This window comes from Ochotona princeps, chromosome 1, assembly GCF_030435755.1.
Source record: "Ochotona princeps isolate mOchPri1 chromosome 1, mOchPri1.hap1, whole genome shotgun sequence".
Taxonomy (NCBI): domain Eukaryota; kingdom Metazoa; phylum Chordata; class Mammalia; order Lagomorpha; family Ochotonidae; genus Ochotona; species Ochotona princeps.
The window spans coordinates 63,874,737-63,901,764 of NC_080832.1; the positions used below are offsets into that span (position 1 = coordinate 63,874,737).

Below are 27,028 nucleotides of genomic sequence, written 5' to 3' on the forward strand. Positions count from 1 at the left end.
TGGCCCAACCCAATGCTGGGCTGTTGGAACATTTTAGTAGTGAATCAGTGGATGGGAGCTTTATCTAACTATGTTGCTGTCTCTGTACCTTTCAATATAAAAACCAAAGCAAAAACTAAGAGCACATCTGACATTTTAGATCAACATTACAGTAAAAAACACCATAAATGAATCTGCTAAACACTTGAATTTTAGGGTATCTGGGCTGTTGGACCTCTTAACTTCCTCAGTCAGGAGAGGACAGAGAAGTGAACAGAGAATGTCCACATTTCCCTCAGGAGGCTGAATGCTAATCTACTTTGTAATGAACAATGATCTATTTAACAAATATTTACTGAAAATGTACTGAACTGGGTACAAAAAATAACACACTTAGCCCTCGTTCCAACAGTTTATAAGCTAAATATTTTTCTTAAATGGTGTGTTCTGGAAACAAGACACTTCAGGCAGAACAGAACCATGTTCAAGAATTGATGAGAAATTCTAGCCTATCAACATTAGGACTTGCAGGGTATTTAATATGTGAATGAAATTGTGATTCTCCAAGGGAAGTGGGACCTAATGTTCCAGGCAATGCAGTCTGAGAAGCATCACTCTCTGCCCACATCACCCTCCTCTCAGACAAGAAGATGTTCAGTCTTTTCTGTGACTCCTGGCTGGGACTCTCCTGGAAATACACTCCCCTGACCACTCCAAGGTGATTTTATTGTTAATTTTCCCTGCAACCCTCTTGGGATCTCCCCTGTACTTCCTTTTCTGCATAATAGTTACCACATTCTGACGTGCCATTTATTTCACTTGTGGGTTACACATTTTATTGACAGTATGTTTCTTCCCAGCAGAATGTAAGCTCTTGAAGGCAGGAAAATCGACTTTTGTTTTCTGCTGACTTTTAACAGGGCTTGGTCCTGAATTCATGACTGAAGAATTGTCTCAGAGGCATTTCTGTCAGAGATTATGTACAATAACTTTATGAAATTCTGGGCAATTGTATTATTTGTTTCTGTATTTCATGTTCTGCCTACTTGGTTTTCAGCAATCTATTTTTGTTGTTGTTAATATGTTACTTATTGCTTTCATTTCATTAGAAAAATATAGATGGAGGAGAGACAGAGGGACATTTACCATCTGTGAATTCTCACTCGACATGCCCCCAATATCATCCCTGGATTTGACTTGCACATATGAAAAATGAGCTTGATTGACAACATGGATTTATTTTTAGCACTTCATCTAATCTAAGATTCATTAGATTTTACAGTGTATCTTGATTTTGTCCTAATGTGCGTCAGAATTAGTGAGAAATATCAATAAGTGACAATGAGCAAAGAACAAAAGACTGGCTTGACACACTGTACAGGGTGATGAGGAGAGATACTAATTCAAAGTGCTGTCCCTTGTCCTCACTCTGCAACTCCTCTGTGACACTCCTGCAAAGTCTCTTTACCTTGATTTAGCACATACTGTCAATGCTCTTTCAGTCTACTTGGCATGTGACACTCCCAGGCCTGCTCATCACACTTCCAGTTGTTAGATCCTGTATCCCCACCTGAGTGAGGGCTCTGTTCCACCTCTGGAGCTGGTGGCCATCAATGTTTCAGCACACAACAGGTAGAATGTTCCAGATAATTAACAACCTCATGGAACAACACTCACTCGTGGTTGATGGGAGCTGGCAGATAAATGCCCCACTTCTCTAGCCTATGTTCATGATAACTCAGAAGTGCTTCTTGTGCATTGGCTCTAGAATTTCCAGCAGCAATCAATTCCCAGTGAAATTTGCTGGATGAAATACTTTCCCTTCACTTCCGGTCTCATTTTCCCACCTCCCAAATTGACTAGGCACATTCAAATTCTTGCTAGAATATGCTTTTTAAAGGAGCTAGGAATCTTTGTACACTTCATGTTCTTACCTGTAAAAAAGTGCATGTATGAATTAGATGTAAAAGGAATTCTGTAATCCTAATGTATGATACTAAGTCTAAACCAAACATTAACTGCGGCCTTCTTTTTTCTTAAGAGCCAGAAGAAAATGAGCTTACCATTGTCATTTTGAAATTCATGACTCAAGAATTCTTGAATAGGTACTGCTGAGGACATGGATAATCCATATCAGAATATTTATTCAAGTCTTTGTTCCATTGCTTAGCTTTCTGTCACGCTTCTTTTCAAATAAAATAAATAAGTAAATAAATAAATCTACCAAAAAGTTGTGAGAATTCATGAAATCTTAAACTCTTCTGTCACCAACACCTCCTAAAAATTTAATTTCTTTGAATTCATTTAAACCAAACAACAGCCAAAGCAACCACAATAGTATGCAGAAAATATTTGCAGTTTAGTCTGACTTGAATGAATTGCTCTGTTTTTTAAAATTTTTTTTATTTAGGCAGTCTTTACATTGTTGATAGAGTAAAAGTTACAAGGGCTAAAGGGAATATTGAGGAGAAGCCTTACCCATTCCCCCCGCCGCCCCAGGTCCCGGATGTAGGGCATGCTCTGAGATCCTTGCTCAAGTGGCCCTGGTAGTTCACCAGTTATGCATCGCTGCCCATCACCACTCCAAGCACGATGAGGCTGTTGAAGAATCTATTGATGACATAGTCCATCATAGAGTCTCCCTTTGTCCAGTGTTTTGCTGCCAACATATAGCTGTGATGGTTGATTGACCTGTTCTATTTTCTGTCTTTTCTTGGTTAAGGTTCTGAGTCCAGCATTTCGATTGAGGGGATCCCCAAAGAAATTTTGAGGTGTTCCCAGACCAGATTCCTATATGTACTAGCAAGTACAGGTCCTGGCACAGTCCATCTCCCCAGTCAGCTGGTGGTTGCAATTGCTGGGTTGGTTCTGTCTTCAGCCCTGACTTCCACTGGAACCAATGAGTGTTGCAGTCCAGCCTGGTTCTGCCCAGCACATACTCAGCCATCACACAAACCAGTGGGAGCCGCAACCCAGTCAGAGCGACCCACAATAACCCCCGCCAGGCCCGCCCCTACTCTGGTTTGCCAGTATGTGTAGCAGACCAGTTCAGTCTGCTCCATATTCCACTTGGCTCTCGCAAATGTCGAAGGGTGTTGGAGCTTAGTTCCATGCAACCAGCTCAACTATCCAGCCCTCACGGATGTTGTCGAATGTTGCTCTGTCTGGCCATCCCAGCCCCCTGTCCTAGTTATTTTGTGCCCTCCCATGGGAGTGGTAACCGAAGAGGGAGGAGCCCACTATTTCCCTCCCAGGTCTCTCTCACTCCCGGATTTTGATCTCTCCAGGTGGCCCTGTGGTTGGGCTTGACCATATTAGCCCCCAGTGCCAGCTTCTGCTATGGTTAAGCCCCAACAGCTCTCCCCTCCTCTAGTTTTGTTAGCACTAGTAGGGATAGTCTGCGCATTCGGCTCTTCCCTGATCTGGTCCACATGAGGCGCATAGATGCTGCAGCCCTGCCTAGTGTGGTCTATCCTCATCCCAGCTCATGCTCTCCAATGGGAGCAGCTATCCAGCAAGGGAACCAACCCTTATTCCCCTGCCGGCTCTGCCCCTCCCTTCCTGGTTCTCACGTGTGCTGGTTGGGTGCTGCGGTCACATCTGGCACAGGCAGCCTCACCTTGGCATTCTGTGTTGTGTACTGTTTTTGCCGCGACGGAACCTGGCTTGACCCACAGCGTGCTCCAGCGTTCGGATTTGCCAGTGGATGACGCGAACTGATCCAGCCTAGTCCGCCCCCAACCCATGCCAAATGTATGCCAGTGGGAAACTTTCCATAACCTCTTCTGGGCTATTTCCATCAATGCTTCTTGTGCTTATTTGTAGGATCTGTGTCCTGTCAGAGGAGTTGCTCAGGCTCCTCCCTCAGAACCCCTCCTAATGCCAGGTTTCGCACTTACTTGAATGAATTTCTGAAGAGATGAAGGCGTGAATTGGGATTAGTAATGAATATGCACGAGTGAAATAGCTCTTATCACAATTGTTTTTATTTTGCAAAGATTTATTGTCTTAAAAACACAGAAAGATCTTCCATATACTGTCTCACTTCCTAAGTAACTTTAAGGGCGGGTACTGTCAAGGATGAAACCAGGAACTCCTGTAGGTGTCCTACATGGGTGGCAGGAGTCCATGGGCCATTTTCCTCTGTTCTCCTAGGCACATTATCAAGGAGCTGGAATGGAAGCAGAGCAGTCAGGACTTAACTCAGTATTCTGATATGGAAAGGAGGAACCATCAGCAAGAGCTTGCTCTGCCAATGCTGACCTCTCATAATTCTTTTCTCCTCTGGCTCATCACTCCCCTCTTTCCAATTATTCACAGAATCAGTAAATCCCTTCCTTAGTCTGTGAAGTTCAGCTTCTCTCTTCAGGCGTGTTTTGGCATATGGTTATCACTTAAGTTTTCAAGTCCTACTTATATCAGGTGATACAAGTAACTCTACTACTTAGAAAGAATGCTGGTGGTATTTTTCAGTGAATCATACTATTCTTTCTCTCCCAATTCCTTTACATATATGTTGGAAATAGCTTTTGTCCTTCTCTTCCTTCAGTGGGTTGTGATTATCTCTCTGTTTTTCAAAAATGGGGATCCTAACTTAGTTTTCACTTTTTCTGTTTCATACCTCTTTATATGGCTAGTATCTTTAGTCCTCTCTTTCAGACATCTTTTCTGCTGGTCTCTTCCTCATTATAACCATGCTGTTTCTTTCTTGACTTGCAAATGACATCTCACGGTTCTACAGATAATGTAAATGTTGGTCCTTCAAAGAAATCTTCCTGAATTGATAAAAAAGGATACACTAACTCATAGTACTCTTTGTCCAGCCATGTTACAACTTTTCTACAGTTTCTAATACAATTTTCAATATGCTGATATCATTATCCACAAATGGTCATATTCATACTTGTTGGATTTATTTATCTGCACCCACCAAGAAGCAAGTACCAGGATAAGATGAGTTATGCCAGATATAAAAGGAGAAAGAGTAAGGAGGAGTTAGTAGGGAGAGCTGTCAGACCATGAAGCAGATTTCATATCCGTGGAAGGAAATAGGGAAAGAAGGAGGATCAAATACAAATAGTCTTAGTTTGTAGAACAGGCCTAAAAGCTTTGGCCAAGTCAATGGGGAGTCTTCAAACTGATGTTGTGTGTTAGAGGTGCCCCATGTCAGCAAGAATAGGATAGAACCAGTGTCTCATCCATGGTGTGTCTCTAGCTTGGTGTTGGCTGAGGGAAGTGTGGTCTTGATAAACGTGGTGGATAATCAGGACAGCAAGTGGCAGTGATGTGGAACTAGAAACGAAGTAATTTTACAAGTTACTTTGCAAAGTAATTTTGAGACTAATTATTTACTCTTAGAAAATACAAAATTTTTAAATGTGGGATTTTTTTGAAGGAGATCAGTCAATCACATCTCCACTGCAGCAGTATCCACCATCACCACATAGAAAATTAAAATAGGTATCCATCAATAGATGAACAGATAAAGAAATGTGGCATATATATATTATGGAATATTATTCAGCCACAAAAAGGATGAAATCCTGAGATTTGCAGCCAAATGGATGGAATTGGAAGTCATTTGAAAAAACAAGCCAGAACCAGAAGGACAAACTTTCTTATGTGGAAATTATAAAAGTTTTTCTAAACTTAAAATAGTGATTACTAAATTCTGGGAAGATTAATGGGTTTAGAGGGAGAGTTTGTATAATGAGTACCAAAACACAATGAGGTGTTCTATATAATGTTATATATATGTATATAATGTTTTATATAATGTAATAATGTTATAGTGTTCCATGGCACCATGGGGTGACTATAGTTCTTAGTGTTGTATTGTATACTATATAAATAACTGAAACAGAAGGGTTGGTAGGCAAAGTCTAGAAGGCAGCAGTGAGAGTTCAAGTAATTGGGATCCTTCTACCCCTGTGGAAGATCTAGAGTGAGGTCCTAACACCTGATTTTCACCTGACCCAGGCCCATTCATTTCTGGTGTGTGAGGCTTGAACAAGCAGCTGTCAGTTCTCTCTCTGTGTCTCTCTCTCCCTCTGGGTAAATCTGTGTGCATTTCTCAAGTACAATTTTTTAACTAAACCTCAAGCGGAAGTATTTACTTATTTTTTAAAAAAAGCGATCATAGAACATTCCAAAGATACACAGTAATACAGGTAATAGAAAGGAAATACAGAATAACATTCCTCCACATATTTATGCCCTAGCTTGAAAAATTAACACAATTTTCTTATCTATACCTCCTTCCATTTTTCATTATTACAAATTCTTTAGTACACATTTCTGATACCATTTTTGTCTCACATATAACTTACGCCATTGTCATATCTAATAAATCATTAATACTTCATTTGCAGTGTCTAATACTGATTTCATAATGGATTTTGCTGATTGTTTCAAGATTTCTATTCAGAGGTAGTTTATTCAAAATAAGACCCAAAGTCCATGCAGTGCATTTAATTACTGTGATTCTTAGTATTCTTATTCTTTTAGAGTTTGACCTGTTTTTTGAAGACATTGCTTTGGTATGGAACCTGGGTCATTTTTCTTATTGAATGTTTGATATTCTGGATTTGACTGATTGCTTCTTTGGGGGGGTTTTCAAACTTGATGCTCTATTCCCTGTGTTTCCTGGTAGGTCTACAGGCTTTATTACATTCAGATTCAGCTTCTTAAGTCAAGAAACCTCATAATGGCTCTAGGTACTTCTGATTTGATCATATCATGAAGTACACAATGGTTGGTTATTGAACTTGCTGTTTTTATTTCTTTCCTTAGCTTGATTGTCACATCTCTTTGTGGAGATTCAAAATTAATGCTACCTTTACAATTCTTCTGTAAACAAAGTCCAAAAAGTGTAACTTTATATAGACAATACAGCGAGATAATATATCAGTGATTCTGTCTCCTGAATTGTGGATAAATTGAATCTGAAAATGTTTCTACTATGAAGGGACTGGTTCAATAGGGAAAACATGCAAATTAGGAACACTTAAGAGAGATTACTGAGTGTAACATTACCAAAAACACATCACAAATTACTATATTTAGAACCTGCAGTATTAAAAGAGAGGATGAAAATAGTTGAAATTTAATGATTCTTTTGCTAATTATGCAGTTTATGGATTTCCAATAACATTCTCATCCAGTGCTTCTCTTCCTGAGGGATTTTCTGGTGGTACTGTACTGCCTTATAATACCTACAGAATTACCTTATGCTTATAACTGATCATAAATTGTACATGTAGAGAGACACATTAGAGCTTATGACTCAGGACTCATGCTGTGTTATTGATGCAAACCATAAGTAGTTCCTACCACAGTTAAAGACTGTACAGATGCAGAGCACAAAGTTGGTAAAATTCTGTTTTAACTACCTAGCATGTTTTCTGTCATCTGCTGAAGAAAGCAAAACGTAAATCATGAAATCACATAGCAATTGAAACATCGCCACACTTCTTAAGTGCTAGCTGTGCTGTGTTATGGGTTCTAACCAAAATTTCTCAGTTGTGATTTTGCAGTAGAATCACCTAGGACTGTGTGAATATATCTGCCCAAAATTCATCTGCTGGGATCGTGTTCCCCAGATTTACTGGGCACAGGTGGAACCACGGGGATACAATTATGATTAGATGAAGTTATGAAGATGAGGGCCCCAAGATCGATGGTGTTAAGGAGTGTCCTGACCTAGCACATTTGCTGTGTTTTGCTGTGAGATCCCCTCCACTGTGTCATGATGCAGTGACAAGGCCTCTCCAGGTGCCATTATGTTGCCATTGGACTTTCCAGCATTAAGAATTGTGGAGGGATATGTTTCTTCATGCATTACCCAACCAGCGGTAATCAGATGGAGCAACATAAAAGTGATTAAGACAATTGGCAATCTTTCCAGCTCACTCATGTCCAGGTTCAAACTCCAAATTGAGTCTATTTGAAGAAACAGCATTTACAGATCTTGTGTGTGCAAAGGACTGTGCTGAAAGTCTTTGTACATAAAGAAAGCTATGCTTGGTGAAATGATTTTGTGCTAATGTCTCATCACAATTCAGTATTATACTCAGGTTTTTTTTTTTTTTGCTTCATAAGGTGAGATTTTTGCATTTATTCTGAACGTGACCCAAAAACATGGAATTTACATCATAGCTAAGAACACGTATGATAATGAAATACAAGTTTAACAAATAAGCTTATGAAGTATGAAGCACTCTGATATTTTGTTTTCAGTAATTAAAACAACACTGGTCATGAGTGATTAAGACACTGGTATCCCATACTAAAATGCTTGACTTGAAGTTCTGACTCCACTTCTAATTCCAACCTCTTGTTAATGTGTACCCTGGGAGTTAGAAGGTGATGACTTCAACAGTGGGTTTTTGTCTCACATGTGGGAGGTCCACACTGAGTTCTAGGCTCCTGACCTCAGCCTGACCCAATTCTGGCTGTTGCGGGCATTGGAAGAGTGAACCAGTGGAGGAAAGCTTTGTCTATCTTTATTTTCCTTATAACAACATAATAGCCAAACTCTAGTAAATGAATTAATGGTTTGCATTTTGAAGCACTTTAAAAACTACGACAGTGGATTGGAGACTCACAAGATGGCCGACATAGGAGGAAGACTGTGAGAGAGCTCACAGACAGAGAGGGCTAGAACGCAACAAAAGCGTAAGTGGAGCAGCATAGAACTACAGGGAGAAGAACGTGAAGTTCCCTGGACAGTGTGGAACCAAAAAAATCCACACAACTCGGAAGAGCAACCAGGGAAAAACAAAACAAAGGGCAGGGAAGACGACTTTCCGCTCCTGACCTGCTGAGTCACCTTTGAGTGCAGACGCTGAAAGCCGCAGACCGACCCGCAAACCGACCCGCAGACGCTGTGGCCGTGAGGACCTGCGGTGATTGGGACCCGCTGGCATCTGCTCACCCTGGTCACCAGGACCCGCTGCAGACACCAGGACCCTGAGTAATCGGGACCCGCTGGCATCCGCCCACCCTGGTCGCCAAGCCCCGCCGGGACCACCGCAGCCTCCAGGTTCCATCCGCCTACACCCGCTGGGACCAGCAACTAGCCGGGAGACGCACCCGGGGCGAGGGTTCCCACCAGAGGAAGAGGCAGACTGCAAGAACCTGAGGTTTGAGTGAGTTGGGTGGGGACAGTGGTGGGTTGGAGGCTTCGGGAGTTGGCCCCACAGGGGCATGCACAGAGCCTGAACATAATTGGTGCTCGTCTCCCCGCCCCTCCCCCCCCAAGACTCCAGCGTCTAGAGACACCTAGCGAGTGCCTTGAAACTGCCAAAACTGTGTCTGGGAGAAAGGCAAAAGGCACACTGAATACTCCCCCATGCCTTTGCGGTCTGGCACTCAGCTGCGCGGTGCTATCCCACAGGAACCCAAGCACGCCTCTGGGCTGGGCAGTCCCGTGCTAGCACTGGGGTGGTCGGTCCCCTGCAAGAGCTGGGGTGGGTGGGCCTGCGCAGGAGGCGCTTCCAGAGAGCACCTGGAACACCCCACGCCCTATAGTCCCGTGCTTGGGAGACGAACCAGGAGAGCACTGCGGACCCGCATGCAGGAGGCATTCCCAGAGAGCACCTGGAACCTCCACGCCCTGCAGTCCCTGGCACTGGGGACACACCGAGAAAGCACCTAGAATCCTCCGAGCCCTGTAATCCCGCGCACAGGAGGAGCGCACAGGGAGTGCCTTCACTCCCCCACGCCCTGTGGTAGCATACCTGTAGGGGACGAGCTGAGAGTGCGCTTTGAATCCGCTGGGCCCTGGAAGTGGCGCCCTTAAGTCCAGTGTTCTGGAGACGCACCAAAAGTGCCTTGAAAATTCCCACACCCTGCTACTCCACGCCTGCAGGCTCCAATTTCTACAGGATAGTGCTTGGAGACCCCTCAGCACACTGGTGCCTAGGTCTCTCAAAAAAGAAACACTAACACAATGGGAAGAAATACCAGAAAAGGTAATGATCCAGATGAGAGTGCCAACACCCTACCAATAAAGGATCAAAAGCCAATGTCTATTTTGGAGATGCGAGATGAAGACATAGAAGATCTACCAGACAAGGAATTCAAAAAAATAATTTTAAAATCTGTTAGAGACAATGAGAAGAATTGGGAGGACTTCAAGGAACTCAAGAACCACATAGCCTCAGAAATACAACAAATGAAAAGTAAAATCCTTGACTTAGAGCACAAAATTGAGAGCCTAACCAACAGAACAAATACAGCAGAAGAGAGGATCTCTGAAATGGAAGACACACAAAACGAACATACCCAGTTCATTAAACAGCTGGAGACAAGTCTGAACAAAGCCAAGAAGACCATACAAGAAATGAAAGACAACCTCAGAAAATCGAATATTAGGATTATTGGCCTTCCTGAAGGAGCGGAAAGAGAGTCAGGAATGCAAATGGTGCTCGACGAAATTATACAGGAAAACTTTCAAAACACTTGGAACATGAACCCTGCCCAAATCCAGGACGGTCAGAGGACTCCCAGCAGATATGACCCAAAGGGATCTTCACCCAGACATATGGTGCTCAAGTTCCATTCCAACGAAGACAAAGAAAGAATCCTGAGACAAGTACGAAGCAGAGAAAAGATCACATACCGGGGAAAACCAATCAGAATCACTGCTGACTTCTCTGAAGAGACTTTACAAGCAAGAAGAGAATGGACAAAGATCTTCCAAATCCTGAATCAGAACAACTGTCAACCAAGAATAATGTACCCAGCAAAGATCTCATTCGTATTTGAGAACGAAATCAAATACTTTCACAGCAAAGAGAAATTAGAAGAATATGCCAGCACAAAACCAGCTCTACAAAATCTCCTTAGAAATGCACTAAATCCAGAAAAAAAGGAGACGAATCATAAGCAAAGATGGCAAACAGGAAGGTCTCCCCACTAAAGTCCACACAAGGAAGGGCAATTACACAGATATCAACACCCACAAAAACAAGTATGGCAGGGCAAAATCACAACCTCTCAATTTTAACTCTTAACACAAATGGCCTGAACTCACCAATCAAAAGGCATAGATTAACAGAATGGATTATCAAACAGCACCCAACTATCTGTTGCCTACAAGAGACACATCTAACCAGAAGAGATTCGAAGAAGCTGAAAGTGAAAGGTTGGAAGCAGATATTTCATGCCAATGGACGAGAAAAAATGGCTGGGGTAGCTGTCTTAATTTCAGATGATGTGGACTTCAATCTGACACACATCAAAAAGGACAGGGAAGGACATTATATATTGGTGAAGGGACTGATCCATCAGGAAGTAATTACCATTGTGAACATATATGCACCAAATTCAAACGCACCTAGCTACGTGAAGCAATTACTCACGGACTAAGGGGAGACATAGATATGCACACAATAATAGTGGGTGATCTTAACACCCCACTAACAACAATAGACAGATCAACAAAACAAAAACTCAACAAAGAAACAACAGAGCTCATACAAACAATAGAAGAACTGGACTTGGTTGACATTTATAGAATTTTTTACCCTAAGGCCACAGATTATACATTGTTTTCAGCAGTGCATGGCACCTTCTCCAGGATTGAACACATGATAGGACACAAAGCAAATCTAAATAACTTCAAAAAGATAGGAATCATACCATGTACCCTCTCAGACCACCACGGAATGAAGCTGGAAATCAGCAATTCAAAATGCCCCAGGAAATACAGAAACTCTTGGAGGCTGAACAATATGCTATTAAACGAACAATGGATCAGAGAAGAAATTAAAGATGAGATCAAAAAATCTATGGAAACCAATGAAAACTCTGACACAACATTCCAAAATTTGTGGGACACTGCCAAAGCAGTGCTACGGGGTAAACTCATCGCAATTGGAGCTCATGTCAAGGCCCAAGAGAGGCGTCAAATACAGGAACTAAACACACACCTCCAGGAATTGGAAAAACAACAGCAGAAGAGCCCCACACACAATAGGAAACAAGAAATCATCAAAACAAGGGAGGAAATCAACCAGATAGAAATAAAAAAAACCATACACAAAATCAATGAATCAAAAAGCTGGTTTTTTGAGAAGATAAACAAGATAGACACCCCACTGGCCCGACTGACAAAGAAAAAACAAGAGAAGGCAAGAATTAACAGCATCAAAGATGAAAAAGGCAACATAACAACAGACACCGCATCCATTAAGGCCATAATTAGAAATTACTACAAAGCACTGTACTCCAACAAATCAGAAGACCACCAAGAAATGGAAAAGTTCTTAGACTTCTACCACCTGCCAAAACTTAGCTCAGAGGCAACAAACGACCTGAACAAACCCTTAACTGAAGTAGAGATTGAATCAGTGATTAAAGATCTCCCAACAAAGAAAAGCCCAGGCCCAGACGGCTTCACTACAGAATTCTACAAAACATTCCTAACAGAACTGACCCCAATCCTCTACAAACTCTTCAAAACAATTGAAAAGGAAGCAACCCTTCCAAACTCATTCTATGAAGCCAATATTACCTTAATCCCAAAACCAGACAGAGAACCAACAGAGAAGGAAAACTACAGACCTATCTCTTTGATGAACATTGATGCTAAGATTCTCAACAAAATCCTAGCCAACAGAATTCAAAAACACATCAGACAGATCATTCATCCAGATCAAGTAGGATTCATCCCTGGAATGCAGGGATGCTTCAACATTCGGAAATCCATAAATGTGATACACCACATCCAAAAACTGAAAAACAAGAATCACATGATAGTATCAATAGATGCAGAAAAAGCTTTCGACAAAATCCAACACAACTTCCTACTAAAAACCATAACCAAGGTAGGCATAGATGGAAAAATCCACAACATAATTAAAGCCATATATGAAAAACCCAAGGCCAGCATCATACCGAATGGAGAAAAACTGGAACCCTTCCCACTGAGATCTGGAACAAGACAGGGATGTCCACTTTCTCCACTACTATTCAACATAGTCCTAGAGGTACTCGCTGAGGCCATAAGACAAGAAAAAGAAATCAGAAGAATCCAAATGGGAAACGAAGAAGTCAAGCTTTCACTATACGCAGATGACATGATTCTTTATGTAGAAGAGCCAAGAGACTCAATACAGAGACTGCTAGAACTTATACGAGAGTTTGGTAGAGTGGCAGGGTACAAAATTAATGAACAAAAATCAACAGCCATCGTGTATGCGAACAGCCCCAAGATGGAAAAAGACTTAACCAGCAAGATACCATTCAAAATAACAGAGAAAAGTATGAAGTATCTGGGAATAAATCTAACCAAAAATGTAGGAGACTTATTTGAAGAAAACTACAAACTACTTATAAAAGAAATTGAACAAGACCTCAAAAGATGGAGTAACATCCCATGCTCCTGGATAGGTAAAATCAATATCATTAAAATGACTATACTGCCAAAAGCAATATATACATTCAACGCAATCCCAATCAAATTGCCCAAAACATTCTTCATGGAACTGGAAACAATGATCCAAAGGTTCATCTGGAAGCACAAAAAACCACGGATAGCTAGAACCATCCTGAAGAACAGGAAGTTAGCAGGGGGAATCACAGTTCCGGACCTCTGGACATACCTTAGAGCAGTGGTTATCAAAACAGCCTGGGACTGGCACAAAGATAGAGAGGAAGATCAATGGAGCAGAATAGAAACACCAGAAGGAAACCCACACAGATACAGCCAAATAATCTTTGACAAAAAGACAAACGACAATCCAGGCAAATGGGAAGGTCTGTTCAATAAATGCTTTGGGACAACTGGTTAATAGCCTGCAGAAACAAAAAAATAGATCCACATCTCTCACCATACACTAAGATCAAATCTAAATGGATAACAGATCTAAACCTACATCCAGAAACCTTCAAACTTTTGGAAGAAAATGTTGGAAACACACTGGAACACTTAGGGGTAGGCCCTCACTTCCTAAAAAGACTCCAAATGCAGTAGAAATCAAGACCAAAATAAACAATTGGGACCTCATCAAACTAAGAAGCTTCTGTACAGCTAGAGAAAGAATCAACAAAGTAAAAAGGCAACCCACAGAATGGGAGAAGATCTTCGCACACGACATAGGTGATAGAGGGCTGATCTCCAGAATATACAAAGAGCTACAAAACAACCAAAATGTCAAAACAAACAAGCCACTCAAGAAATGGGCACGGGAAATGGGCAAACACTTCACAAAGGAACAAACCCAAATGGCAAATAAACATATGAAAAAATGCTCAAGTTCCCTGGCAATAAGGGAAATCCAAATTAAAACATCAATGAGGTACCACCTGACGCCAGTAAGACTGGCCCACATGAATAAAAGCACCAACAACACTTGTTGGCGAGGTTGCGGGGGAAAAGGGATCCCTACTCCACTGCTGGTGGGGCTGCAGGCTGGTACAGCCTCTATGGAAATCAGTATGGAGACCATTCAAACAACTCAAATTCAACATACCGTATGATCCAGCAATAGCACTCCTAGGAATATATCCAGAACACTTGTTTTATGAGAAACCAACATGCACTCCTATGTTCATAGCAGCACAATCAGTAATTGCAAAAACATGGAAGCAACCAAAATGCCCATCAACAGAGGATTGGATAAGAAAGCTATGGTTCATCTACTCCATGGAATACTACTCAGCTATTAAAAAAAACAAAATGCAGTTCTTTGTGGCCAAATGGGCCAAACTGGAAACCATCATGCTAAGGGAAATGAGCCAATCCCAAAAGGTTAAATACCACATGTTTGCCTTAATTTAAGATGATATGATGTTATGTATAACATGTTATGTTTTGAATGTTATATGTTGTATATAAATTAAAATTGAAGTATAGGTGAGGTGGTCACAGAAGGTGGGTGGGAACTCGCATTTACTTTTAACATATTGGTTACTCATCACTATGTCAATTAATTCCATAATGATGTAAATTTTTGCTGATGGTATGTTGGAGCTTTCAATTGACTGGGATGATACTCTGCTGGCTCTGTCTTCAGACCAGAGGGGGTATACCTAAGAAGCCGTTGAACTTGACTGGACAATAAGATGCTGGACTCTATGTTTGGTATACGCTTGCAATGGGGGAATCTCAACTGAACTTGAGCTGTGGTTATGCAACAAGGTGGAGGAATCCACCATGGTGGGAGGGTTTGGGGAGGGGTGGGGAGAACCCAAGTATCTATGTAACTGTGTCACATAATACAATGTAATTAATGAAGTTAAATAATAAATAATTAAAAAAAAACTACAACAGTGTAGATTTCTCTTCTAACAATGATGACAGTATCTTTTCCCTCTTCTTTGCCTTCACATTTTGTTTTCTCACCCGAAAATGCCTTCCTTTTTGTGCAGAAAACAGTAAGTCTGTGTTCTCAGTAAAAAGCATTTCAAAGACTACCTCAGTAGTCCTCAGTGTCTATATCTTGATGTTTACTTTTAACACATAGAGCTCATCACACTTTTCTTTTTTGCACCGCATTATGATATATTATAGTGCTTTGTAATTTCCTTCTGTCATATATAGTTATACCTCCTTGACTAAATTAATGTCTTTGAAGACAGAGATCATGCTTTGTGCTTTTGCTTCTCTTCAAAGTGTCTGGCATGATTTAGGTACATCACAGATGCTAAAAATAGCCATGTGAGCTGTCTGATTTGTCATTTCTTTGTCCTTGAAATGAGGAGGATGCTTTTGGATATTCTGTTTCAGGTTCATAGAGGTATCTTTTTGTGAAAATTAAGAACTTCTGGGATATGCACAACTGAAGAAAGGTAAATAAGGCCTCTTTTTTGGCAACCTCAAGAAAAGTTCCGAAGTGGGAGAAAAATGAAACTTTGGCATTCTGATTAGGAAAAGTATAAACTCCCCCATGCTATCTCTGAAAAGATAAAGAAGTTAACTATGGATATAAAATGTGAATACTCATGGGTCATTTTTTAAAGTAAGTTCAGTGATTAAGAAATTTCTATGGATGATTTGAAACTGAATGCACAAACAATACAAGGCCTAACTATAAATGTGGAGTTAGGATGTGTAGATTCATAGCTGTAATTTAGGGCAAGCCAATAAATACAATTATGTTTTAGTTACTGTTAGCTTGCTAGAGTATCCCATTACATGTCATGACAGACTTCCATTAATTACTAAAGTGACCTACAGCTCTATGGCAATCAGCGTTCTTATCCGCCTGATCTTGAAACTGTTGGTAGAGGAACCGAAGAAGAAATCAGTCCCCATCTCATTGAGGTGGTGGTGATATGTGAGTGTGTGTGTGTGTGTGTGTGTGTGTGAAAAGAGGTTGTAGTAAGCATATGTGAAGTCACTATACTTAACATTTCTTCCCCTTCTTTGTTAATAACTTGAATGTTCCCCCAGCGGAAATGCTTCCCTTCTACTTTGTCCATTGGGTTGAGATATGAACACAGAGGAGGGCACTCAGCTGCTTTGACATTTTTCAGGCACAGGCACATGACTCCAGCCTGGTACCATGCATTCCAGGACCTGATTCCAAGGGATAGTTCAGACATGATCCACTTGGGCCCAAGGAAACTAGCTGGTTGGCCTTCTCTCCTGCTGAAGGGATCAACTGGCAAGGAGGTTGGATGTAGTAACTCTGAAACTATTGGTTTTTTCCCTGGTTAAGGAAATTACACCCAGTACAGTGTAGACAAGATTCACACACACACACACACACACACACACACACACACACACACACACTCTTAAAAAGATAGTTTTCCAGATTTACTCTTGATATCTATTAACAATCTTGCCAATAAATTCTAATCCCTTCCAACACAGGTTGTTTAAGTCTTTTTGAGTTGGCTACCTACCACTATCCTGACTACTTAATGGTTTACGTCACAAAATCACACGTTCATCCTTGCCAACTGCTATCTATCTCAGGTTTGGTACTCTGTCTCCTGCCTTTAGGGAGCTCATGGCTGATTTCTACCATCCGGTAGCAGAAGTTCCTGCAACATTTTGTGCAGTCCTTCCCCTCCTTCTCTCTCTACAACTTCACCACAAGTTTTTGTTTCATAGATACAGCTGGCAAAAGAGAAAGGAGGAGGCAATTAAATACTGTCCCAGGCCAGTGTGGCCATGGGGTATCTCTGTGTGACTATGGACATGTCACTCTTTCTGAGTCTATTGGTTTTAAGCCCAGGCAGGATCTTTACCCCAAACTTCCTGCCCACCTTTGTCTCAGCCACCTGCAAGCTGGCAACCCCTAGCAGGACACAGATTTCAGTAATGACTGCTCTATTTCCAATCCAGCACCATGCTAATGTATCTGGGAAAACAGTGGAAGATAGCTCAAGTGTTTGGACCCTTGTCACCCAGGTGGGAGACTTTGATAAAGGTCTTGTCTCTTTGGCTTGGCTTGGCATTTACTAACATTATGAGCCATGGCTGGCAGCATCAGCTGCGGAGTGAATCAACATTTGAGAATCTGTTCTTCCCTTTTTCTGTCACTCTGCCTTTCAAATAAAATAAAATAAAATGAAATGAAATGAAATAAATGTTTAAGTACAAAAAAATAAAAAGCAGGTGGGCAATGGCTGACCAACTGCCATTCTGGACTGTGACCTGTGCTTTTTTTTTTTTAAGTTTTATTTGTTTTTTTTGGGGGGGGGGAGAGGGCGGGGAGAGGCAGAATCACAGAGAGAAGGAGAGACAAAGAGAAGGATGTTCTGACCACTGATTCACTTCGCAAGTGGCTTCAAAGGACAGAGCTGAGCCCATTTGAAACCAGGAGCCAGAAACTTCTTCCAGGTCTCCCGGTTCGTGTCCCAGTTTCTCCATTTCTCATCCAGCTCCCTGCTTTTGGACACTGAAAGCAGAGGAGGATGACCCAATACCTTGGGACCCTGCAACTGCCCATATGGGATCCCGGCATGTGCAGAATGAGGATTTAGCCACTTGGCTGCCACACAGGGCCCTGTGTTCTACTCAAGCTGAGAAGAGCTGTTGTTGAGGTAAACCTCCTGGGCATTCCCAGGCCGTGGTTCTAGGAATGATCACATGTGGTAATGAGAGCTGGAAAAACATCACTTGCTGCTAGAAAGCTGTTAGTTCCCAGGATCATTTAGCTATGAAGAGGTCATCTCTTCTGGGTTCAGTTAAGCCATTTTCACAGCCAGCTTAGTTAATGATGGTCAGTGTCTTTCCTGGGGTTCACTTAGACCAACTTCATGGCTAGTCCTGGTTGATGAAGGTCAATGACCCTGGATACTCACCTGGAGGCCACTGGGCAGCTGCCCATTGGAAGAGAACACAACACCTGGAAAGAAGGAATCTCTGGTGCCACGCCTCAGTGACACCTTCAGGGGTCTCTCCAGAGGTCCCAATTGTTCTGTTGTTATTTTAGACCCCCTGAACTCCTGGGTAAGAGCCTCATCACTGCCTTGGGAAGTGCACAGAAAAATCAGGGGACTAAAAGGCAAGAGTAGTTACTGCAGAGGCACTGGAGTGCGGGCTTTGGGAACGCAGTAACCTGGAATTGAGATTGGGGGACAGTGCAGTGGCCAGGTCCTGGGAACCTCACAAGGAGTCCAACCGCGAGGGAGGCGCCCGGTCAGGCTCCTGCGCCTTTGCCTAGGTGGAGGGGCGACCCCATCCTGGGTGGAGAGCAGAGGTGGGCACCCCGGGAACAGAGGGGGCGTTGGCTTCCGGGGATCTGTTTCTTCTCCTCTCTCCCCTCACCTCTCCTTTCTCACCTCCGCGCTTAAAAAAAAAAAAAAAAAAAAAAAAAACCCAAAAAGCGGAGCCGGCGCCTTTAAGAGGGAGCGTCGGTTCCCCGGGGGCGGGAACCCCTCGGCAGCTCGCAAGGCGCGCGCTCGGCCTTGGTGCTCCTCACTTTCGGCTCCAGCTCCTGCCTGCGCCTTTGCCGCTGCCATCACCGCCCCCTCTTCTCCCTCCTCCCCCTCCACCGCCGCCTGGAAGCTTTATTCTGGGCCGTGGAGGAGAGAAGTGCTATGTCAGGAAAGTTCCGGGAGGAACTGGCTGGGGCCATGCTCCCTGCTCTCCTCCTCCGGTGCCTGCGCGCTGCGCTTTGTATGAGGTGAGTCTGAGCTGCGCTGCCCCCAGGACAGGTAGGCGGCCCGGGCGGAGACGCCTGGATCGGCAGCGTGGAGAAGGAAGAGTGTGCGGTTGGGCGGAGTGCATGAGCCAAACGAGGCGGGCGAGGTTGAAGTTGGGAAGCAAAAGCTGGGGTTTTCGGAGAGGCTTTTGCAGCTAGAGTGGAAGTGGGATTTCAGCAGCTGGCGCCGCACGCGGAGGGCCCGGCGGGCACTGGGTCTCTCCGGGGCCGCCGCCCCTGCCCCTTTCCCAGCCCCGAGCCCCGAGCCCCCAGCCCCGGCGCCGAAGCGGTTGGGCCTTCTAGGAAAGCGTCCGTCTTCCCGCCCGCTGTGTTCCGAGCCAGGCACCGTGCTGGGGGTGAGAGGACCTGGCTGCAGCCTCCTCAACTTTCCCTCTGGGGTCTCGCCGTTCCCCAGAGCCCGGCTGGTTGCCGGGGAAGGAAGGCTAGGTGCGAGCGCCTGCTGTCCGAAGGTGTTACTTCTCCCTTGTCCGGCCGTTTTTCTCTTTCCTTGAGAGAGAGGGAGAGACATAAGTGAGTATATTTGTGGAGGCCCTTGATGCTGAAATATCCCCGGCCCCAAGAATATGGCTTTATAAAAATTCCCCCCATACTGGATCACGTTTTCAAAGTGATGGTTTAGTCTTCGATGAAATATTTCAACACTTAGGAGATCCAGGTATCCCCTCAAGTAGGACGTAGTTTGCAGTGAAGCAGGACAAGTTCCAGCTGTTTTTAAAAACAGGACTTTCCCTTTGTTTATGGTGGATTTGTTTTCCATGTGTTAGATTAAGAAGAATCCAACCAATTTTAACAGTAGTGTTTCTGAGACTTCTAGATGAAACCCTGTTGTTTCTTGTGTTATTCGACATTGCTCCAGTTTTATCTCCGGATGAGGTATATGATATGTGTAAATATGTGATAAAGACCAATATGCAACTTCATTAATTCCACAGTTGAGTTTTGTTTACGTGCTCCTCCGGTAAAGGAAGCCGCATCGTCTCACATCTAAAGTTTTTGCCACTCTTGTCTGTCTTCTCCACTCACATTATGGACATTGGATATCAGCTACAAATCAAAGGTGCTAATGGAAAGTGCCGGTATTTTGTGAAGTGTTGCATAATCCAAATTTCAGTGCTAGTATTGATGGTCCTGTCCAGATCAGCATGTACAATAAAAACAGAAATGGAAGGTTACTTAAAAGAATGTTATTAAGTATTTATAGTCTTAGATATGTTCTTTACATGGAATTTTGTTTGTGAAAAATGCAGTTATCAAAATAGCAGATAGTGTTACGGGGTGTGAGCGAGATCACACCAGACATGTCTAAGGTTTTATTAAGGAGTCTTTATTAACCAAGCTTGGTGATAACAACATACCAAAATAACAGATCACAAGCCCAAGGTGCCAGAGTAACAGAAACACCTGACCAGAAAGAGAGTGCCCCCCCTTCACTGGCCTTTTAAAGGGGCTTGTGAGGGGAGCGGTCACAAAACAATGCAATACTGTCCCCTCTCAGTTGATAGGTGAGTCACAGGTGGGCAGGAGTGAATACCTAAATGTTGTGAGTTAAGGAGTTAATTGGTGCTGGTTGGGATGGGCAGGAACAGAAACTGGGGTAAAAAAACCAATTGGACTCATCTGCACCCAACATCCAGCCTGAATTAGGGCGTCGGGGGAGGAGTATATAAGGAGAGGTGTAGGAGCAATCACTGGCTGCACTCCATAACAATAATGTAGAACATGTCTTATTTGCAGTGGTCAAGTTTTGAAGGAAAATCATTTCAGAGTAACCATTAATATGGTAAAGTTTTGTTTGGGATATTAATTTTCATACTTGAGTGTATCTTTGCTAATATGCTGCCACATATACAAGAACGGAAACTTAAAAAGGAACTCATCATCTCTGGCAGTTTCTGAGAATTTTCAGCAAATTGAATAATTTTTGGAGAAAAATTGTTTAAAACTCATGTGCTTTTTAAAATTATTAATTTAGTTTATTTTTGGTGATGTTTACCTAGTTGAGGTGGATGTATGTACATGTTGATCACTGATTAGGGTCAAGGAAAGGGGAAAGTGGGTGAGATAATTACTTCCAATTTTTTTCTTCCTGCATGTGGGAGAAAGGGAGGGGAGGGAAGGGCTGCTCCCAGCAGCCTCACTGCATCAGGACCTAGGATGGGGGACAGCTGCTTGATATCATCACAGGGTCTCCAGTGTGGAGCATGTTCCCGGGATACACTTGAAGTAGTTTCAGTAATTCTGAGATGCTATTTTTTTTTTTTTTTGCTCCAAGGTTGAGAAAATCCTTCCGAGGTCCATTGGATGACATAGTCCACCTTAAGAGTCTCCACTCGCCCAAGTGCTTGCTGTTAAAGTTTTGCCAAGAGTATTGTCTAATTTGTTCTGCCTCCATTCTCTGCCATGGTACTAGATGTCCTCTGCAGGTCTCAGGGAGCTGTCATGTTCCCCATGTGCATCTAGACATGCTATTCACTGCATAGGCTTCAGCAACTGAGGAAACCTGGTTCTGACACCTGCACTCCATGGTCAGACCACAGATTCTGTGATTTTTCACTGTGGTTGGAGTTTTGAGTCTAGTAGTCCACAGAAACCTCACCTGACATGACTTCAGACTTGACTACTATGTGTGCCATCCAGGATGGGTTCTGACTTTTCCATCACTCACACTGGCCTGCATACACTGGTGGTTGCAGTTGCTGGATCAGCTCTGTCTGCAGACCCATCTCTTAGGCAAACCAACAGATGCCTCAGCCCAGCTTAACTCTGCCCACCTCATGTGCAGCCCTCACATGGGAGCTGCAGTCTAGTTGGAGTGACTCCTACCAGACCTGTCCCCATCCCAAATTCCTGCATTCATTTGTCTCTCATACTTGGCAGTGGATGCTGCAACCTAACCCAACCAGACTGACTCCACTATCCAGCCCATACCTAAGTTAGTGGGTGATACTGCCTGTTCAGCCAAGCCTACCCTCAGCCCTGGTTCTTATGCTCACCCTTGAGAGCTACAGCCCATCAGAAGGGTGCCCAGAATTTTCTACTAGGCCCACTCCCAGCCCTGGATCTTGCACTTTTCAGGTGGTACTGCAGTCTAGTCTGACAGGATTTGCCCCCTGTCCTGGCACTTGCCAACTGATGCGGTGGCAAAACCCAACCAGCCTGCATTTGTCTGCATGAACTACATGCAGTGGCATCCTTGCGCAGGGGCCATGCTAATCTCTGTATCGTTCCAATTTTAGTATATGTGCTGCCGAAGCGAGCACAACATGCAGTGGATATAGTTGCCTAACTTAGCCTGGATTTCCACCTAACTCAACTCATATGCAGGCCAATGGATTTTGTAGCTGGGCCCGGCTTGATCTGTCCCAAGTCCCAGTTCTCAGGCTAATCAGTGGGAGCAGTGGCCCAGCAGGGGATCCTCTGTAGATTGCCTACCAGGTTCACCACTCCACCTAGGGTCTCATTTGTGCCGGTGGGTGCCCTGGTGTAGTCTTGCATGTCTTGCCTCATCTTGGCATTCACAGGTGGGTGTTACAGCCTAGTAGGTGCCTTAGCCTGGCCTGGCCTGGCCTGGCCTGCCCCTGGTTCCAGCTCATGTTGGTGGGTGCTGCAGCCTAGCCTAGCCTAGTCTTGTCAATCCCCAGTCCCAATCCTAACAAAACTGGCTGGTATTGCATCCCAATCTGGCCTATCCCACACCCTCTTCTGGTTTTCATGTCTGCCAGTGGGGTCTATGAACTGGTCTGGTCCAGCCCACCCTCCAGACCTGACCTACATATATGTATGCTGGTGTGTGTATTGTAACCTAGCCTGATCTGGGTTGCTCCCAGTCTTGGTTCTGGTGCTCACCTGCAGGAACTGCATCCTGACTTGAGTTCTCCAAGCTCCTGCATCAGGCCACATTCCAGTCATAAATCTTGTGCACACCGGTAGGTTTTGGTCCTCATTGCATTCACTAGCAGGTACAGAGGCCTTGTTCGAATGACCTACGATCATTGTGGTTCTTATATTGAGTGCTACAGCCCAGCCTTGCCTGACCCATCCCTGACCCATCTTTCATGTGTTTCACTGGGTGCTGAGATTTAGCTTGGTTTGTCTTATACCCACCCTGGCTTTCGCAAGTGCCAGTGGGTGGTAGAGCTTATTGCCACAATCCAGGCCCTGTCCACACCCATGCCAAGGGATGCTGCAGTCTTATTTAGCAGAGTTCGCTGTCCTCATTCTGGCTCTTACGCTCACCAGTGGGAACCACAGCCCAACCAGGGTGTCCCCTTAGCTCCTCAACCAGGCTTGTACCCGCCACAGATTTTGAGTATACCGGTGGATGCTCTGACCCAGCCTGGCATAGTCTATCCCCAGTGTTGGCCTTTGCTATCGGATGCTGCAGCCTGACTTGGCCTGCCTCCAGTCCCAGCTGTTGCTGATGGGTTCTAAAACTTCACGTATTTTAAGACTGATTGCTAGTTGATGTTTTACCTTAAGTTTGCTGAACTCAGTTTAAGAAATGAGGATTTGAGCATGTCAGGTGAATATAACTTGGTTCTTAGAATAGTATTGCTTGGTGTTGAACAGTTTGAGATCTTGTACATTTGATTTGGAATGATTGTTTTATGAATGATTACTTTTGTAAGTTTATATTCACACACAGAATTATGTAGCTCTAGATTTATTATCTATATCTATCTATCTATCTATCTATCTGTCTGTCTATCTATCTATCTATCTATCTATCTATCTATCTATCTATCCATCCATCCATCCATCCAGCTGTCCACTTAGTTCTTTAAGCCATGCATCCATGGCTAGACCTCGGCACCCGTTGAGCCCTGAGGAAAGCTATTATGGACATTGATAACACACATACTCTAAGAATAGCAGGTCTATAAGATTAGAAACCAAAAACAATTCTTGTTAGAACTTATCCTTTTGTAATTTTAGTGGATTGCTGTTAAAAATATTGTTCGCCAGCTTGTTCTTGAACTCTTACGAGGCTTGCGATGGGGAACCATATGTTAATGATAGTAGCCATATATCTGTGTACTAAAGTGACTAACTGCACCACCAGTGGAGGACTGAGCCAGACATTGCTTACACTTCAGTAGTTTATCTTTAGTAAGTAGCCAGGTAGCTTTAGTAGGTAATGGTTAGCTTGTAATTATAGCATTTCTTTTAAAAAATACTCAATTTTTCATTTTATGGCACAATTCCATAGGGTCTGGGATTCCCCACCCCCACAAATTCTCACCCTCTGACTGACTTTCCCCATATTGTTACAATAGTATAATTCTTCATAAGGAGTTAAAATTCAGTCAGTCTGTTATTTGAGTCTGCCCTGATGTTGCTGCTGCAGACAGTGTTGGACAGTCTACCATCCCATTGTCTAGGTATTTCCACTAGTTTCATTGGGAGTCCATCTTTGATTTGGAGGTAGGGATGCATGTTGCATTATATCTTTACTTCTGGATATGATAGCCTCTATTACTCCATCACTATATATTCCATTAAGTGAGAAGCCATGAACAAGGTCAACAGGTAGTAAGTTAAAACAAAAACTAGAAGGAGAAAAAAAAATACAGCACCATGGAGTCAAAAAGACATGCCACTGAATAATCTATGCATGGGTGATGAAAATATAACACAAAAGCCTCTTGGGTAAAATGATGCCACCGTGTGATCCGTGAGCCAGCAATGAATATGGCAAGAGGAAAGAAACTATTTGGAAGAAATGAAAATGAAATAAAAAAGATCAAAACCCGTGGGTTGCAGCAAAAACAGTATGGAAAGGGTTATTGAACTTACAATTTGCATGATGGTGTCCTTATATTAGAACATATGATATTGGTCATTTTGGGATTGACTTATTTCACTGAGCATAACGGTCTAGTTGGGACCATCTAGTTGCAAATGGTATATAATGTAATTTTTTTAATGACTGAGTAATATTCCATGGAGTAGATGTACCACAGTTTCTTTAACCACTCCTTTTTGGATGGATATCTGGATTGTTTCCATGTTGTTGCTATTGTAGATTGTGCTGCTGTACATATAGGATTACAGATTTCTTTCTCATATACAGTTTTCATCTCCTTTGGATATATTCCTAGAAGCAGGATAACTGGGTCTAAAACAAGGTAAAAAAAAGTTTTCTTGCAGACTTCAAAAGCAGAGAGACAACGGGAGAGGGAGATATCCTGGAACTTCTTTTGGGATTTCCACTTAAGTGCCAGGACCCCAAGTTCTTGAGGCTTTAATCTGCTGTCTGTCAAAGCGTACATTAAAAGGGAGCTGAATCAGAAGCAGAGTAACTAGGACAAACTAGTGCTTAGGCTTCCCAACATGCTGCTTAACATTTAAAAATGAACTTTTGGGGCTAGTGTTGTGGACAGCAGATTAAACTGCTGAAAATAGCAGCATCCCATATGAGCGCCAGTTTCAGTCAGGGCTGCCCCACTTCTGCTCCAGCTCTCTATTTACACATCTGGGAATGCAGCAGATGATGACTGAAGTGTTTGGGCACTTGTTACTCACAAAGGAGACCCACATGGAGTTTCTATCTCTTTACTTCAGCCTGACCTCAGCCTTGAAAGATGAGGTCATTTGGGGAGTGAATGAGATCAAAGATCTTTCTCTTGCTCTCTTCTCTCTCCCTCTGCCATTGACCTTTCAAGTAAACACAATAATTATTAAGAAAAAAATAACTTTAGAGTTCACAGTTTTGGAAATTAGGGAGTAGATCTCAGAGGCATGGCGGGTAAGCTTTGGGAAATTTCGTTAAGCCTTTAAGAATGGGACTTATTCTTGGGAAAATAGTATCTATAAATCAAAGCTCCAGTCACTGCAAGGTAAGCAATCCCATTTACCTTTGGAATACGTCTTTTTAAAATTTTATTTATTTCTTTGTTATTATCATTTTATGATACAGTTCCACAGGCTCCTGGTATTTCCCGTTTCCCCTCCCGAATTACACCTTCCCCCACCTAGTTCCTCTGTATAATTACTAAAGTATAGTTCTTCATACACAGTCATATGTTCATCATTGCGGGCATGGACAATGGCAGAGAGTCCAGAATCCTATTGTCAAGATATAGTAAACAGTTTCATTGTAAGTCCATCTTTGGAAGTAGAAATGCATTCCACATTGTATCCTCACATCTGGGTATGTTAGTCTCCATTTCACAGCTATTGTACATCTCAAATGAAAAGTCATAACACAAAATCAACAATAGAAAAAAAAATAGAAATTTACAATGCCATGAAGTTAAATGACATGTTACTAGATATGACAGTCTCCATTACACAGCTACTATACATCCCCTTAAATGAAAAGCCACAAGACAAAATCAACATCAGGAAGAAAAAATAAGTTTACACCATGAAGTTAAATAACATGCTACTAAATGACTAATGTGTAGCTGAAGAAATGAAAATCGAGAACCTTCTTGCAGAAAATGATGCTGCTGTATGATCTAGGAGTCATTGAATGATTTAATCAGAAGAAAGTGTTTTGAAGAGATGAAACTAGCAGAAAACATCAAAACCCATGTGATACAGTTTCCGTTGATTTTTGTTGGTGAAATGTGTCTCTTCTAGACAACAAATAGATGGGTTTTGCTTTTTAATCAAGTCTAGTAATCTATGATGTTTGATTGAGCTTAAGCCATTTACATTAATGTTATGGGTGGTAATTTGGTCCTTTCATTTTAGGAATTGGTTTAGTCTTCTGTTGTCATTTTACTGGGATGTTCATCATACTTGCCTTTGATTTTGTTTGGTGTTATTCCTCTTCTCTGTCAAGAGAACATATTGAAGTATCATTTGTAGGGCAGGTTTGGAAGAGGCAAATTCTTGTAACTTTTCTTTACTGTGTTAGAATTTTATTTCATTTTCAAAAACAAAAGAAAGTTTTGCTGGATATGTTATAC

At 42.7% G+C, this 27,028-nt stretch overlaps 1 protein-coding gene and 1 non-coding gene across 2 annotated transcripts in view; one reads left to right on the plus strand and one right to left on the minus strand.

The window, feature by feature from the left end:
• The first annotated feature begins 18,605 nt into the window (after positions 1 to 18,605).
• Positions 18,606 to 27,028, plus strand: part of GPR63 (G protein-coupled receptor 63) — an 83,947-nt gene continuing 75,524 nt past the window's right edge. The window contains exon 1 of the mRNA XM_004580370.2: positions 18,606 to 19,070. The gene's annotated coding sequence lies outside the window, so the exon portion shown is untranslated. The remainder of the gene's footprint in view (positions 19,071 to 27,028) is intronic.
• LOC118758378 (U6 spliceosomal RNA) lies at positions 22,266 to 22,369 on the minus strand. Its single transcript, XR_004995675.2, has one exon. It is a non-coding gene; the product is annotated as a U6 spliceosomal RNA (small nuclear RNA).